At 43.3% G+C, this 17,167-nt stretch overlaps 1 protein-coding gene across 8 annotated transcripts in view; it reads right to left on the reverse strand.

Moving 5' to 3' along the window:
• GHR (growth hormone receptor) overlaps nucleotides 1-11,809 on the reverse strand; it is a 298,640-nt gene extending 286,831 nt beyond the window's left edge. For 2 of the 8 annotated variants that reach the window (XM_069556435.1, XM_069556437.1), the window contains exon 1: nucleotides 10,418-10,537. The gene's annotated coding sequence lies outside the window, so the exon portion shown is untranslated. Of the gene's footprint in view, nucleotides 1-10,153; nucleotides 10,175-10,417; nucleotides 11,057-11,281 lie in introns of those variants that run through there. The other 6 variants (XM_069556433.1, XM_069556441.1, XM_069556434.1 and 3 more) reach the window with 6 other exon arrangements.
• Nucleotides 11,810-17,167: the final 5,358 nt, after the last annotated feature.

Genomic DNA, 17,167 nt, shown 5'->3' on the forward strand with positions numbered 1-17,167 from the left:
ATGTAGAGAACAGACTGTTGGACTCTGTGGGAGAGGGATAGGGTGGGATGATTTGAGAGAATAGCGTTGAAACATGTATGTTATCATATGTTCAGGTTTGATGCATGAGACAGGGTGCACTGGGATGACCCTGAGAGACGGGATGGGGAGGGAGGTGGGAGGGAGGGTCAGGGTAGGGAACACATGTACATCCATGGATGATTCACATGAACGTATGGCAAAAACCACCACAATATTGTAATTAGCCTCCAATTAAAATAATAAAAATAAATAAATAAATAAATTTGAAATGACATAAATAGAACTTGGATATTTATGACGTATAAAGATGAAGTCTGTATAAAGATGATTCTTCCCAATCAACCTGTGTTATATATCTTCAAGTAATTTTAACGTATAAGGTAAATTCATGATTGAGCATGAAAAAAAATTTAAATGACTATATATTATGTGGTATTATCATCAAATATATGTTAAAATGCAGACAAATCAAAATACATGTTTTAGTACAAAAATAAATAAATAAATATGTGTTCTGTCTTTGATTTTTCACAGTGATTCCCAATATACCAGTAGCTTGGCCAATTTGCATCCTGCAGGCTAATAAAATATCTTATTTATTCAGCATCTTTTCCTAATTAGTTTTCAAAGTACTTTTCAGATGACATAATTAACTCTCGCATACCTTATATGTACTGAAAGAATAAATAAAAACACTAAAGTGTACAGGACAAAGGCAAAGAGACTTAAAATCTCATACTCTGCGATGAGGGTATACCAAGAGGTGGCAGACAGGATGAGCATTCCCAGTTCTAGTGTGTCCTGTGGAAAAATTCAAAATGTTTCCACCTTGCTTCAATGTTTCCAAGGCCCTGAACAAGATCCACTTTGGAAACCTGGTCATCACGTTTGGGTGCCATCATTAATCTAAGGCGAATTAACACTAAATTTGCATTATGAGCTTAGAGTCTAGTGACCATCCAATCCTATCCACATCCTTTTGCCCCTGACTATCCACGTAGGTCTTGTCAACAACTTCAATTTCTCTCTGTGTTTTACTACATATACTAACATCGCTAGTTCTTCTGTGTATTCTTGCGAATTCTTCTTAATCTCTTCTGCTTCTGTTAGGTTCTTACTGTTCCTGTCCTTTATTGTGCCCATCTTTACATGAAATATTCCCTTGATATCTCCAGTTTTCTTGATATCTCCAGATTTCTTGATGAGATCTCTAGTCTTTCCCAATCTACTGTTTTCCTCTATTTCTTAGCATTGTTCATTTACGAAGGGCTTCTTATCTCTCCTTGCTATTCTCTGCATTCAGTTGGGTGTATCTTTCCATTTCTCCCTTGCCTTTCACTTTTCTTTTCTTTTTTTTTTCAGCTATTTGTAAAGCCTCATAAGACAACCACTTTGCCTTCTTGCATTTTTTCCCCTTGGGATGGTTTTGGTCACTGCCTATTGTATAATGTTATGAAGCTCCACATAGTTTTTCAGGCACTCTGTCTACCAGATCTAATCTCTTAAATATACTCTTTGCCTCCACAGTATAATCACAAGGGATTTGATTTAGGTCATATCTGACTGGCCTACTGGTTTTCCCCTACTTTCTTTAATTTGAGCCTGAACTTTGAAATAAGGAGCTCATGATCTGAGCTACAGTCAGCTCTGGGTCTTATTTTTGCTGACTGTATAGAGCTTCTCCAACTTCAGCTACAAAAAATATAATCAGTCTGATTTTGGTATTGACCATCTGGTGACGTCCATGTGTAGAGGCATCTCTTGTGTTGCTGGAAGGGCGTGTTTGCTATGACCTGTGCATTCTCTTGACAAAACTCTGTTAGCCTTTGCTCTACTTCATTTTGTACTCCAAGGCCAAACTTGCCTGTTACTCCATGCGTCTCTTGACTTGTCTCTTGACTACTTTTTATTCCAATCTCCGAGGATGAAAAGGGTATTCTTTATTTGGTGTAAGTTCTAGAAGGTCTTGAAGGTCTGTACCGATGTTCAAAAAAGGTTTTAAAGACATGGATAATGATGGTGTGGTCACTCACCTAGAGCCAGACATCCTGGAGTGTGAAGTTAAGTGAGCCTTAGTACAAACAAAGTTAGAGGAGGTGATGGAATTCCAGCTTAGCTATTTCAAATCCTGGAAGATGATGCCGTCAAAGTGCTGCACTGAATATCTTAGCATATTTGGAAAACTCAGCAGTGGCCACAGGACTGGAAAAGGTCAGTTTTCATTCCAATCCCAAAGAAGAGCAATGCCAAAGAATGCTCAAACTACCACACAATTGCACTCATTTCACACACTAGCCAGGTAATGTTCAAAATCCTTCAAGCTAGGCTTTAGCACTATGTGAACTGAGATATAAAAGCTGGATTTAGAAAAGGCAGATGAACCAGAGCTCAAATTGCCAACATTCATTCGATCATAGAAATAGCACAGGATTCTAAAAAAATATCTACTTCTGTATCACTGACTACGCTAAAGCCTTTGACTGTGTGGATCACAACAAACTGCGGAAAATTCTCAAAGAGATGGAAATACCAGCATACCTTACCTCTTTCCTGAGAAACCTGCATGCAGGTCAAGAAGCAACAGTTAGAAACAGACATGGAGCAAACTGGTTCAAACTGGGAAAGGAATACGTCAAGACTATATATTGTCACCTTTCTAATTTAACTTCTATGCAGAGTGCATCATATGAAATGCCGGGCTGGATTAACCACAAGCTGGAATCAAAGTTGCTGGGAGAAATATCAACAACTTCAGATATGCAGATGATACCACTCTAATGGCAGAAAGTCAAGATGAAATAAAGAGCCTCTTGAGGAGGGTGAAAGAGAAGAACAAAAAAACTAGCTTAAAACTCAAATTCAAAAAACTAAGATCATGGCATCCAGTCTCATCACTTCATGGCAAATAGGTGGGAGAAAGTGAAAAGAGTGATAGATTTTCTTTTCTTGGGCTCCAAAATCACTAGGGACAGTGACTGCAGTCATGAAGACATTCACTCTTCAGAAGGAAAGCTATGACAAACCTAGACAACATATCCAAAAGCACAGACATCACTTTGCCCACAAAGGTCCATATAGTCAAAACTATAGTTATTCCAGTAGGCATGTATGGATATGAGAGTTAGACCAAAAAGAAGGCTGAGCGCCAAAGAATTGATCCTTTCAAATTGCGGTGCTAGAGAAGACTCTTAAGGGTCCCTTGGATGGCAAGGAAATCAACCCTGAATATTCACTGGAAGGACTGATGCTGAAGCTGAAGCTCTAATACATTGGCCACCTGATGCAAAGAGCTGACTCACCCTGATAGCTGGGAAAGATTGAAGGCAGGAGGAGAAGGGGATGACAGAAGATGAGATGGTTGGATGGCATCACCGACCAACTGACATGAGATTGAGCAAATTCTGGGAGATAGTAAAGGACAGGGAAGCCTGGCATACTACAGTCCATGGGATCGCAAAAAGCCAGACATGACTTAGTGACTGAACAAAAACAACAATATCATTAGCAACATATCAGTATTGAATGTTTATTCTATGACAAACAAAGATTGTTTTGCATATGTCCCTATTGGAAATATGGTGCTGCCCTGACTGCTGATAAAAAGAAATCCTTCCTCTTCATTCTGCTGCTCTTTCTTTAGTCTTTCTGACTTGTTCGGTATAAAACTGGTGTCTTTTCTGTCATCATCATCTTGGCAAGGATCCTGGTATCTTCCCCCCTTATGGGAAGAAACCATTGTAGAGGGTTTGTCTTCAGGAATCTTTTCACAATTTCTCATTCATCTATGCTTTTCTAGGCTCTTCTTTACTTTGCTTTATCAAATTGAGGTTTCTCCTGGGTAACAATAACATAGCTTGAAGATGTCCAAAGAAGCCACTGATAGGGTGAAGTGGGATCATATGCCATCATCCTGACCAAGGACAAACCTGACATCTGACTGACAGCAGTCATAACTGGAAGTCTAACTGAGGACTCATCAGCCATCCTCAAACTTGAGATGAGGTATTTTCTGCATCACAGTAGCACCTTCTAGTTTAACGAGCATGAGAAGAAAACTTTGTAAGACTCTATTTTGTAATGATCTCACTCTACATTTTTGACATGACCACTCAAAGATTAAAAAAAAAGGTGGATATAATGTGATGCTTACTATGATAAAGGATATTTTTAAGCAAGAAAAAAAAATGAGTTTTTCTACACACCAATGACTTTTATCATATGTCTAATATACTAACAAGCATTAGTCACTCATTTGTTTTCGACTCTTTGTGAGCCCTTGGACCATCGCCTGCCAGGCCCCTCTATCCATGGGATTCTCTAGATAGAAATACTGGAGTTGGTTGTCATTCCCTTCTCCAGGAGATCTTCCTAACCCAGGGATTGAACCTGGATCACCAGCATTGCAGGCAGATTCTTTACCATCTGAGCCACCAGGGAAGCCCTATACTAAAGGAACAGAGAGGGATGCCTCTCTTAAGGTTTTCAATTATATATTACTTTAAATGTTTTATTCTGTAAACAACTGAGGATACAATCTAGGAGTTATTACAGCAAATGTCTAGCATAGCAGGCTGTCCACCATAGACCACTACATCAAAGCACCTGTTCAATTTGCAAGCCCTTTTGGTTCTAATGCTGACTGAGGGATTTATGGGGTACTTTCTACCACTGGTGCCAAATCTCCATGAAGTGAGCATTTTCCTTAGGATACATTTTCCACTTAGAAGCCCAGCCAGCTGGGGATAGACTTGTTTGTGTTTAAACAAATTCACAATCTAAGAAGTCTATTTCACTGGGATTATAATGACATTCTTCTAAAGAAGACTGACTGAAGTCTAGGCAATAACAAAAGATGCAAGCCCTAATCAGAGCAGTAAACACACCTGGAAGTTTTAAGGACTCTGTAGAAGAAATTATCTACTGATTTGGGAACGGAGTATTTGAAGGTGAGAGGCTAATTAAAAACACACAGCCCAACAATTAGACAAAATCATCGCCTTCCTATGAATCATTATTCAGTGAAATGGGGACCTGACCTAAGGGTTCAATTGCCTATATTAAAAGGTAGTAAGAAACACCCAACAAGGAAGTTGAGACTAAGCAATGACCCTCTCTGTCATCCTTCTTTTAAGAGTCTGGTACTCTTTATGGAATTTATTTAGCTCAAAGAAAAAACAACAACAAAAGAAAAGAAACTACTTCAGGAAGACCTCCTGCATTAGACTGGGAGCTGGAAGCATGGTTGTGATTACATTTTTATCTGTTTTACATAATTTATTTTTAAAAATTAATGGTAAGGGAAGAGAATCATTAAACAGTATTTCTTGATGCTTATATCCAAAATTGTTGCACACTGTTAAATAAATGATATAAATTATAGCTTGACTGTCCAAGGCAGCCCACATTAAGTCAATTAACACTCTTTCCACATGGCTGTGTCTACAGCATTCAGCAGAGTGAAACAATAAAAAAACGAATCACATTTATTTTGTGTTCTTGAGAATCCCAGAGCCTAGCAAGGAAGACAGATATGTAAGAAGTAGTCTAAGAGACTGAAAATGAGTGAAATAGGTGTTCCTACTTCCCTGGTGGTTCAGAGGGTAAAGCGTCTGTCTACAATGCAGGAGACCTGGGTTCGATCCCTGGGTCGGGAAGATTCCTTGGAGAAGGAAACAGCAACCCACTCCAATACTCTTGCCTAGAAAATCCCGTGGATGGAGGAGCTTGGTGCAGGCTACTGTCCATGGGGTCGCAAAGAGTCGGGAATGACTGAGCCACTTCACTTCACTTCACAGATGTTCAAGCAAAGCCCAAAAAGATCTGAGAGAAATTCAATAATTTAATGGATGCAAATATAGCTCTGCAAAAAATCCTGAGATCATCTTGATAATTCCTCTCTTTTTGTTGTTTATTTGTTATTAACTTGTGAGAAATATGAAGCTCAAGAAAGTTAAGTAGTCTTCAAAAATTACAAAGCCTATTAGAAGCAGAGGTGAGGAGACCTAGGTTTCCTGACACCTACTTTATTTCACATTATGTCATCCTAACTGGCAGGTTTCTAATATAAAAGCAGAACTTTGGTTTAGAAATTATATATTCAAGTACTTATCAGTAGACCTGCTATATTTGAGGGAGGAGGGTGAATAAGAGGTAGGGAGTAGTGAAATAGATTTAAAAAATTGTTATTACTGATGTATAGCTGATTTACAGTATTGCGTTACTTTCAAGTGTATGGCAAAGTGGTTCAGATATACATATTATATATATCTTTTTCAGCTTCTTTTTCCACACAGGTCTTTACAATGAAATAGATTTTTGAACTTCAAAAAATGCATTTTATCATTGATTATTTCCTCCCTTTAAATGAGGAAAGAATAAAGCAAGGAAGAAAATGTAATATGGATGGAGACCTTAAAGCAAGGGGGATGGGTGAGGACTGTTACTGCACACACACACACACACACACACACACACGAGGGGAGGGCATGCACAAGACTCGCACGGCCCCTTGTCCTGACTGAAGTTTGTGCACAGGTAGGATCTTCTGATAGGCCCAGAAGTCAGTCTCTATCACAGGTTAGTTTTCTCTTTGTCAAGAAGAAATGGTCATTTCTTTCACATCCAGACTTGCTGATACAAACAACACTGTCATCATCATCAAGCATAAACACTTTCTGCCAGAAGACAGAAGAGTCTCAGCTGTGGCATATTCTCAGCTGGTGGCAGAGGAAACTCATAATTTAGTCGGGAAGCCTCAGCTGGATACACAAAAGAGAAATCAATCATAACAGATAGGTGTCTAATACCGAGTCCAGGTCGTAAATGCTACATGTGGAAACGCCTCTGTCCTGGCACAAAAATACTCACAGAGAAGAAAATACTCACTGGCAGTAGGCACAAAATATTCACAGAGGAGAAAAGTCATTCTCAGTGGAGTTAATTTGCATGTTGGTAGTACAGTTCAGACTCAAACTGGGCTCAGATGGGTCCCAAAGCTGTTGCCTTTACACCACACCCTCTCTCCTGTATGGATCAGCTTTGCTTCCTCTCTCCAAGGCGAGGACTTGGTAAGTGAGGAGTATCAGGGAGCTCCCTAAGTACTGAGATATAACTGCTCCAGACTTCCCTGCGGCATCACGAAGCATTTATCTCCAGAGGAAGACAAGGTTGTTGACTCAGTTCATGTCCTATTTGTACATCTTCAACCCCAGTTGCCTGAGGAAGTGTCTCTGATGTACTTTCACATCATTTAGGGCCAGATAGCATAGTGTCTAGGACTTGGACAGAACAAGCCTTCAATAAATGCTGACTGCGATTACCAACTCACACTTGTGAAAAGAATATCTCACAACGTCATCTCTACCTGTCTGTAATGCGCAGCTGCAATTTGCTCATTTTCAGAATATTCTACATCTGCTATTCAGGGCCTGGTATTCCTTGATAGTAAGAAACGAGAGAGCTGTATTCACTGCATGTAGTATTCTATTCACCTACACAGTATTACATTTTCCACAGACTCATTGGGAGTTCAGGCATGAAAAAAAGTCTTGAAACTATTATATCATAATGTTTTGACTGTGGATGATTAATAATCTGAAAAGAAATGAGTTGTTTACAGGTTTGAAATTAGTGAACAGTGTAATGAAATGGCTAAGAGAGCTCATGAATATTAAGCTGATATAATTGGAAGGACTGATGCTGAGGCTGAAACTCCAATACTTTGGCCACCTCATGTGAAGAGTTGACTCACTGGAAAAAATCCTGACGCTGGGAGGGACTGGGGGCAGGAGGAAAAGGGGACAACAGAGGATGAGATGGCTGGATGGCATCACTGACTCGATGGACATGAGTTTGGGTAAACTCTGGGAGTTGGTGATGGACAGGGAGGCCTGGTGTGCTGCGATTCATGGGGTCACAAAGAGTCGGACACGACTGAGCGACTGAACTGAACTGAATAGATGTAGAGTGTCCAGGACTCGGGATTTCACGTCTATGTTTCGGATGATATACATTAGGAAAGATGGTGAGAATGTGGACTCAAGGGCATATTGGTCAGGGCAGAAACGTGTGGCACCCCACAGTGGGTGAGGAACAACTCTGAGAGCAGGCGAAAAAGAATTCAGGAAGAAGGAGCAGGCTATCTGTTCTCTATACAGCACTTGAAGGGATGAGAGATTAGATTCACTGTATGTGGTTCCAGTTTGGGCCAGTAAGCAGAAGAAAATGTTGATTCAGTACAGGCAGAACTTTCTAGTCATGAATCTCTCCTAGAAAAGACTGGCTAGTGAGGAAGCAAGATTTTCATCTGATTATTTCCAAGAAGAGCTCAGCTGGTCCACTAATAGGGATGGCTCTGAAGTGGTGGTTCTTGCCCTTGGTAGCGAGTTACCTCTAAAGCCAGTGATCATACTAATCAACCATGTTATTGAGTATATTCTTTATACTGTCCCAGGTTTAAAAAAAAATCACTTTACCAAAAAGACATCCTGTACTGCCTTGTTTACCCAGCTAGCAAAGGTATGACTCTAGCCTTAGAACACTTTCTTATCAACTCAAGATTCAGAAAATGATTAGGTGATTTGAAAACTCATATTATTTAAGTCACTACCACAATTTATAGGGTTTTCTTTTTCAAAAAGAAAAAGAGGTGATTTGTATGGACATATGTGAACACACACACAAAATAGTAATTATTTTCATTATTGACATACTTTTAAAAAATGTATTCTCTGAAAGTAGACCGAAACTCTGGAATTGTGCAGTTTACCAGTGGAATGTCCAGAAGCTTAAGGTTAGTAGATTTAAAAAAAACAGCCCATGCCTTTTTAGTAAGCTAACCATTATGCTGTGCCTTATTCTCAGTGTATCACTCAGATCTGTCTTTATATTAACAATGCTTACTAGCAGATAGCCAAAAAGGTTTGCCAAGTGGGACCAACTTTAAGATTTGTTTCCACGTTGGGGTGCTTCATGTGCTTGGCAGAAGCAGACTGCAACGAGGGTTCATTTATTACATTATGCTATAAACATGTCTTGAGCTAACAAGATACTCAATATGACAATTCCATAGGTTACTACTCACTATAAACATCTGTTAACACAGGCACCAGAGATAGCACAGAGAAGGCGTCTAATAATAGAATCCATTTTAAAAGTTTATGATGTGGAGTCTGCTGTTTAAAAACTAACAATCAAAAGCATAGCCCCAAACTCTGCCTAGAACAAATATTTTCCAGGCAAAGTTATGCTCAGTTTGAAACAAAAAATGCACTGGTGTCGTCACTTTGTCAATGCATTTACAGATTTTCATTTCACACCTCTGCCTGTGAAGTGCTGGTTGTCCATGCTATTCAGGAGATTTAAACTATAATTTCCCTGTGATATATTTACTCCAAAAGAAAAACTGAATGTTGACTCACCAACTTTCCTTAGCCTCATGTGAAGCAAGAAGTTTACAAGAGGGAGGAAGAAGATGAGAGATGGGACATACTTAAGCCAAAAATGAAGTTTTCCAATGGTCTCTGGCTTAAAACACATCCTTCCAGCTCCATCTAAAGTCTATCTGAAGGGAAACCATCAATGACCCAGACTTCTTGAAATCTAATCTGGCAACACTGAGCCCTGCTTTTCTCAGAAGGAAACAATCCTCAATCACAGAAAAGATGGAACCAACAACTCTCGTCCACTAAATTTTAGTTCGTTTCTATCCAGCATTTTAATTTCTAGAAATGTTTCAATGCTAGTTACCTGCAAAGTCTATATAGCCTGGAATCCCAGAGAAGAGGACTTCCAAGATGACAACAACTGCTCAGGGCACAGAACTGCCACGGTGAGGAAAGGTGGGTGCCTTTCCAGGCACACACACCAGGGAGTCTAAATTCCTCAGACTGGCTACTGCACGCTGGGAATCTCAGATCCACCGATCCAAACTGCGTCCGCGACTCGGGGCTTCTGGACCCACACATTCACACATCTCCTAGACCCTCAGTCCTCCTGTGCAGGTCTCCTGAGAGCTCCAGAAACCTCTCCCACCAGCCCTTGGATGGCAAAGGGATTAGTATTTTAAAGTCTGTGGTACTTAAATCCCGTTCAGCAACTCCTGCGACTTCCCAACCCTCTGGCTTCCCGTTACCTTTCCCTGTCCCATCCAAGGTCTTCTGGCGGCACAAACAGAGGGGCCGAACCTCTCCGGCCTCCTCCCCACAACGCCCCCGCACACCCTACTGGCTCAGGCTCCGACACACCCCCCCACCCCCAGGAGCACACATGGGCGCACACTCACAGCGCGCACGTAAACACCCATTCAGCACGCAGACCCCGCAACCGGCCACCGACACCCGCAGCGCGGCCCCAACAGGCGTACCCCCCTGCTCCGGGTTATATACAAAGCACTCACCCCAAAATAGACTTCCCTGTGCACCCGCAAGTCGGTGACCCTGTTCAGCACCCTCCCACTGAGCACCGCCAGACTCTTCACCCCAGATCAGACACTATCCCACTCACCCGCGGCTCTCTTGCCTCGAGCAGTTCTGTCAAAACTTTGAGCCTGGTCGATTTCATAACCACAAGTGTGTCCAGGACTGGAGGAGCTCGGCTCGCCACGATCTCCACCCACCTCAGCTCATGCGGACTGCTGGCCGTGACTCTAGCCCCAGCTCCGTCGGTGCCAATGTCCCGGCTGCAGCCTGCACAAACGCACCAAGGGTGGTGCGCTTTGGGGAGCAGCGCGAGGGGTAGAGGCGCACAACCGGACCACCTCCTCTCTCTTGCCCTTTCCGCGCGCAGCCTGGGACCTCTCCTCGCTCAGCAACCGAGCCTCTGCAGTTCCTGCCCCAGCCTGGCTGACCGATGGTGTCAAACAGAAACGCTCGCAAAACTTCTAAGACTTGAACAAAACTGGATTCGAAGGAAGCCCCTCCAGGCACCGCAAACACGGGTGGGTGGAGGCGCCAGCGTGGGGTGGTTCGCTTGTCACCCGTAACTCCCTGATGCCCCCCACTAACTTACAGAAACACACACACATACACACGTCCAGAGCGTGGATCGGGTTACAACTACCCACCAGCTGAAAACAACTTCTTGGCGAGGAGGAGGGGCGCACCGCCAACCCCCAAGTCACCAGGACAAAAATTATCAGTGTAAATACGTAAGACAGATTCCCCAGTTTTCATAAACAACTGGCGTCCCAGGCTCCACTCCCAGGCCCCCCGACACAACAGTGGAAAAGTAACAGCCCGATCCCGGACCTCCCTTCCAGTACCTCCGAGCCTCGCCTCGGGAGAGAGAGCGCGGTTCGCGTCCGCGCTGGGGCCCAGGGCGCGGGGCCCTGCGGCCCCCCGGGTCCCTGCCGCCGCCTCGGCTCAGCAGCCGCCGCCGCCGCCGCCGCCGCTGCAGCAGCCTCCGCTGCCGCCGCCGCCGCCGGCGCTGCTCCCCAGACCGCCTCCTCTTCCCATGGCTGCGCCCTGCTCCGCGGCTCGCAAGCTGTCAGGCTCGGGGAGGGGGGAGGGGGCGGGGTGAGCCGGGAAGGGAGGCTGGGAGGGGAGGGGAGGGGTGGGAACCGACGGCCGCCGTTCACCAGGGGTCACGCCGGGCCCGGCCCGCCGCCCCCGGGAGCCGGGCGGCCGCAGCGAGGAGGAGCGGGAGTTGAGCGCGGCCGGTTCGAGACCCGCTGCGGAGGCGCCGAGCGCCGTCCCGGCCGGGCATTCCGCGGAGCTGGGATGAAGCGTTCCCCGGCGAGGAGTTGGAGTTGGTGCGTGTCACTCTCATCTGGGCTGCGCGGCTCCTCCTAGAGGAAAATATTGGTAGTTGCAGGGCACTTCCTTCCTCTCCGCCCACCCCTGTTCCCAAAAGGGAGGCAGGACCTAAAAGAGCCTAAGTGCAGTCAACAAATTCAGAGGAACGCTTTTAGCTCTCTGCTGGAAAGGGGGAGAAAACGGACAAGAACGCTTGAAAAGCGTAATTAGCAAACCCAACGCTGCCTCTTTCCACCTGCACTCAGTTTCCAAACTCCTACTTGCTGGGGCATGGTGAAAAGATAGTTAAAAGTAGGAAGAACCTCATTTTAGAGGTTAGAAAACAGAGGCAGGATAGATGAAGTAATTTACCAAGGACACAAGGCATGTTAGAATAGGAGTATGTCCAGACCCTGGAGCACAGGGAGGCGGGTATTCAGATACAGGCCTCAGCCCCCGGATTGTCCTTGTGTGCAACCTAGGGAATGTGGCTTTTAAATGTCCTGCGCGGGACGTCTGTCAAATACGGGCCTTTCCACCTCATTCCACCGCAGGGAAAATAAAGTGAGAAGCTGTCAACGTGCTTTAGAAAGTCGGTATCGTTCTGCATAAGCCTGTCATGTTGTTAAAGCATCAAACTCTCGTCACCACAGGCTTTTCTAAGCAGAAAGTTCAGAAGTCCAGTTCCAGGTTGTCTGAGATCTGACAGACCAGCGCGTCATGCTATCTTTTTACTGTTTAACTTTATTACTGACAACCACTTGTAATGTCATTTATTTAACAGCTTGGGTTTACTAAATTATATATATGTATGTATGTATGTATTTTACAGGATTCCGAGACACAAAGCCAAATTTATACTCCGAGATAAATGTTTAAGCAACAACTTAAAGAAACCAAGCTTCTTAGCACTAGAATAAAACGAAAATCCCCAGGGCATGGAAAATAGTACGGGGAGGGGGCGGGGGACTGTCTGGAGGGTGAGTGGGGCAAGAATGGAAGAAACGCAGGACCAAGGACTTGGGGGCAGCAGATGTCACGTCAGATACCCCTGTTTTTAAAGGAGGCAAGGAAGTGGAAAATTCTGTTCCTTGGAGTCCTTTCTGGTTTTCAGCTGTGGCTCAGCAACCCAACTGTTCAAGGCAAAGACTCCCAGCAGGAAAGGAGGGGGAAGATTCTAGACGGGGTGTGGATCACACTGTCCCATCTCCAGGCAGGTGGGTGTTGAACTGGTCCTTCCCGAGCTCTATCCCCTCTAGCATTAGACTCAAGTCTAATGAGGCTTCCTTTCCCTCAGTGGCTAGGTTGTGTCCAACTCTGCGACCCATGGACTGCAGCACACCTGGCTTCCCTGCCCTTCACTATCTCCCAGAGTTTGCTCAAATTCATGTCCTTTCCCTCAGAACCACCCCTAACCCTTTGACTTCTATATACTCCTAGAGCAGAAGGCGTGCTTATCAGTGTCTGGGGTTTTTAAGAGGGGAGTTGCCCACATAGAGATTAGGGCACAGACAGGCTGAACACCTGCTGGGTGGTCACTGCTGCTGCCAGGTTGGCTGAAAGGGCAGTACTGACAGGAGTGGGAATCAGGCAGTCCTAGAATGCTGACTCCACTCCTTCTGACATGACCTTCCAAGCTGGCACTTCAGACGCTGGCATCGCCAAATTCTCTTTTTATATCACCTCTGTGCCTACTTATCCTTGCTCCCCCTTCTCCCCTCAAGTCCAAACTTGATCTAGTCCAGTAGGTGCCAGATGGACTCACGAAATATATTCTAAGTTCTGGTGGGCCATGCTTAGCAAAGAAAGATTACCTTCTTTCTTCCTCTGGGTTCATCTGGAGCCTTCATTCTGTGAGGCAGGGGAACTGACTGCTCCATCTTTGAGAGACAGGTCATCATACACTAAAAACATTGGTTAATATAAAAAGTTATGGAACCAGACGTAAAATTGCAGCTTACATGAAAGGCAGTCCTCTTTAAGCTCCGTGAATAAAGATCCTCTGATCTCATATATGATCGTATTAGGTCTGTCGTAGTATTTGCCTCTTTATATTTTCTAGATTATGAGGGGAAATATATCAGGTACTGAATTAACTCATTTGCTACAAGTTAAGGCATGACAGTACCTTTAACTTATGAAACATGAAGCTGTACTTACCAAGCCTTCCTGTCTGCCTGAAATATTCTACTTTGACCAGATAGGGAGATTCTCCTTAACCTTCAAATTCCAACTCAGTTGTTTCATGCCTGACTTTTCCCAAAGGTAGAATTAATTAACTATCCCTGCATCTGTGTCCTCATAGGTCTTTATACCTACTTTTATCAAGTATTTCAGTTTTTATTAATATGTCTACTGTTCACATTAATTATGAGGCCTCTGAGGGAGGTACTATATATTCTTACAATTTGTATCTAAAATGTCTAGGTGGGTTCTCAGCAAATGGTAGGGTGCTCAATAAATATTTAATCAAGTTGAATGAAAATATAGAGCTTCCAAATTTGTATCTCAAACCTAGGTCTTTATACAGAGCTCCAGACTGCCACCCTCCACATTTTGTCATACTCCGTGGTCAGAATTGGGTCTCTTCTTGAGTGCTCTATACCTAGCACCTGGTCTGAACCAACATCATCTTTTCTGCCTGGGTTACTGCTATTATCTCCCAAGTTCTACTGTTCCTGTTTTGCTGGAGAATTTAAACCATAACAATATTTGTTGGTAAAATTAGTAATATTCTAGAGTCCCTTGGACTGCAAGGAGATCCAACCAGTCCATTCTGAAGGGGATCAGCCCTGGGATTTCTTTGGAAGGAATGATGCTAAAGCTGAAACTCCAGTACTTTGGCCACCTGATGCGAAGAGTTGACTCATTGGAAAAGACTCTGATGCTGGGAGGGATTGGGGGCAGGAGGAGAAGGGGACGACAGAGAATGAGATGTCTGGATGGCATCACTAACTCGATGGACATGAGTCTGAGTGAACTCCGGGAGTTGGTGATGGACAGGGAGGCCTGGCATGCTGCAATTCATGGGGTCGCAAAGAGTCGGACACAACTGAGCGAATGAACTGAACTGAACTGAAAGATAAAACACACTTACTTTAAAGGACTTTTGAAAACTAACACTGAATTCCCATATACCAGGTTCTTTCATTTAACAAGTACTGGAGAGGCTGCACCATGACAGATTTGTTCTAGGAACTTAAGATGCATCAGGGAACAAAACCTACCTGACATGCTCACAGAGACCTTGCCTTCACGGGACTTGCATTCTAGTTAGGGGAGACAGTGAACAATAATAAAAATAATAAATAGGTGAATCACTGAAGAGCTGCTCAGAGAAAAATATACTAGGATAAGGGGTTCAAGAAAGCCAGGTAACAGGTGGAAAAATGTTGGGAATGTCTTCCTTGCCTAGGACTCAGCAGCATATTATGAAGTTGAGCATGTGATGGTTGCGAACATTCTACAAGAGCACACTTGACTCTCCTCACCCTGTCCCTAGCCTTCACTCCCAATTGCATTGGTTGAGAGGGTGGCAGGGGAATTATGAAGGGAAGGAAACAACTGAGGAATGAGTTTACCCTTTCTTTCCTCTGTTGAAAGCCAACAGGGGAAAAACTATTTCCTAACCTGGAAATTCTTAGCCAAGATTTATAAGGAGATCCCAGAGCTAGTATTAGAGCTTGTAATCACCATTTATTTTATGAATCTCAAAGAATAGGTATTTCAATTCAGAGCTCTTAAAAGTTAAAAAGAATATGATTGCCTTGACTCTCTCTGGTGGAGTCAGAGTCACCCCCAGGAAAGCTCAGGGCTTGGGCAACGCCATCCATGTGCAGCTAGCAGGTAGAAAGGAACCAGACAAGACAGGTCTTAACAGAGACTCATGAATGAATGTTCCCCTTTAAATGTAAAGATTTTTAAAAATCTTTAAAGTATTTTGAGATTATTTTCTCTACCCTGCCACTACATGCCAAAGCTTGTTTTTAAAAAGTAGCTGATAGACAATCCTCCAGCTTCTGTCTGGATAATTATATTGATGTGTAACCCATTAGCTCCCTTGTTGGAAACCAAATTCCATTCTGTGATCACACCATTTGTTAAAAGTACTTTAGCCAGAATCTGATATTCTATTATGATACCTGATTCTATCTCTAAAGCACATAGGGGAAAACTAGAAATTTAAATTTGTTTTTCCCTATGAGACACACTTTCTCCATGTCTCACCATAAGTTACCTCACTTCCAGGCCAAACACATGGAGGTCTTTCCACTACTTCTCATGTGATGAGTTTTCCAGACCTTATACTATCCTAGGCCGCTGCCTTAATTATATTCCAGTTCATCAAAATCCTTCATAAACTACTGATGCCAGTATCAAATTCAATCCCATTATGATCACCGCAAGATAGAGGAGAGCTATGAACTTCCAGCTAGGTTTTCTGGAGTAATGGAACTGACAGAAGTCTTGAAGTCTGAGAGATATGGTGGGACCCCCAGCTCTGATCCAGCTTCCATTGTCACTCAGCCTATGCTGCATGGAAGTGAATTTAACAATCTTACAGGGCATTTCCACCCCTTCTTTGCTTTCACATTCAATCATCTCCTACTCTTTGTCTTCACATATTACTTGGTTCTTTCTATTTATCCTCTTTATTTTTAAAAGAAGAGGAAATATAAAAATAAAAAAGGAATGTGAATGAGAAAGTAATCTGAGCAGATATGCGAAAGTTTTTCATAGCAACTTTATAGAAATTAGGCACACAGGATATTTCCAGTCACTAAATAAACTATCTAATTTGCTAATTAGACTTCTCCAAGGTCGACTGTTTCGCCATCTATTTCCCATGAAGTGATGGGACCAGATACCATGATCTTCGTTTTCTGAATGTTGAGCTTTAAGCCAACTTTTTCACTCTCCTCTTTCACTTTCATCAAGAGGCTTTTTAGTTCCTCTTCACTTTCTGCCATAAGGCTGGTGTCATCTGCATATCTGAGGTTATTGATATTTTGGGGGGCTCCAAAATCACTGCAGATGGTGACTGCAGCCATGAAATTAAAAGACACTTACTGCTTGGAAGAAAAGTTATGACCAACCTAGATAGCATATTTAAAAGCAGAGACATTACTTTGCCGACTAAGGTCCGTCTAGTCAAGGCTATGGTTTTTCCAGTGGTCATGTATGGATGTGAGAGTTGGACTGTGAAGAAGGCTGAGTGCCAAAGAATTGATGCTTTTGAACTGTGATGTTGGAGAAGACTCTTGAGAGTTCCTTGGACTGCAAGGAGATCCAACCAGTCCATTCTGAAGGAGATCAGCCCTGGGATTTCTTTGGAAGGAATAATGCTAAAGCTGAAGCTCCAGTACTTTGGCCACCTCATGCGAAGAATTGACTCATTGGAAAAGACTCTGATG

The sequence above is a fragment of the Ovis canadensis genome, chromosome 16 (assembly GCF_042477335.2).
Source record: "Ovis canadensis isolate MfBH-ARS-UI-01 breed Bighorn chromosome 16, ARS-UI_OviCan_v2, whole genome shotgun sequence".
Classification (NCBI taxonomy): Eukaryota; Metazoa; Chordata; class Mammalia; order Artiodactyla; family Bovidae; genus Ovis; species Ovis canadensis.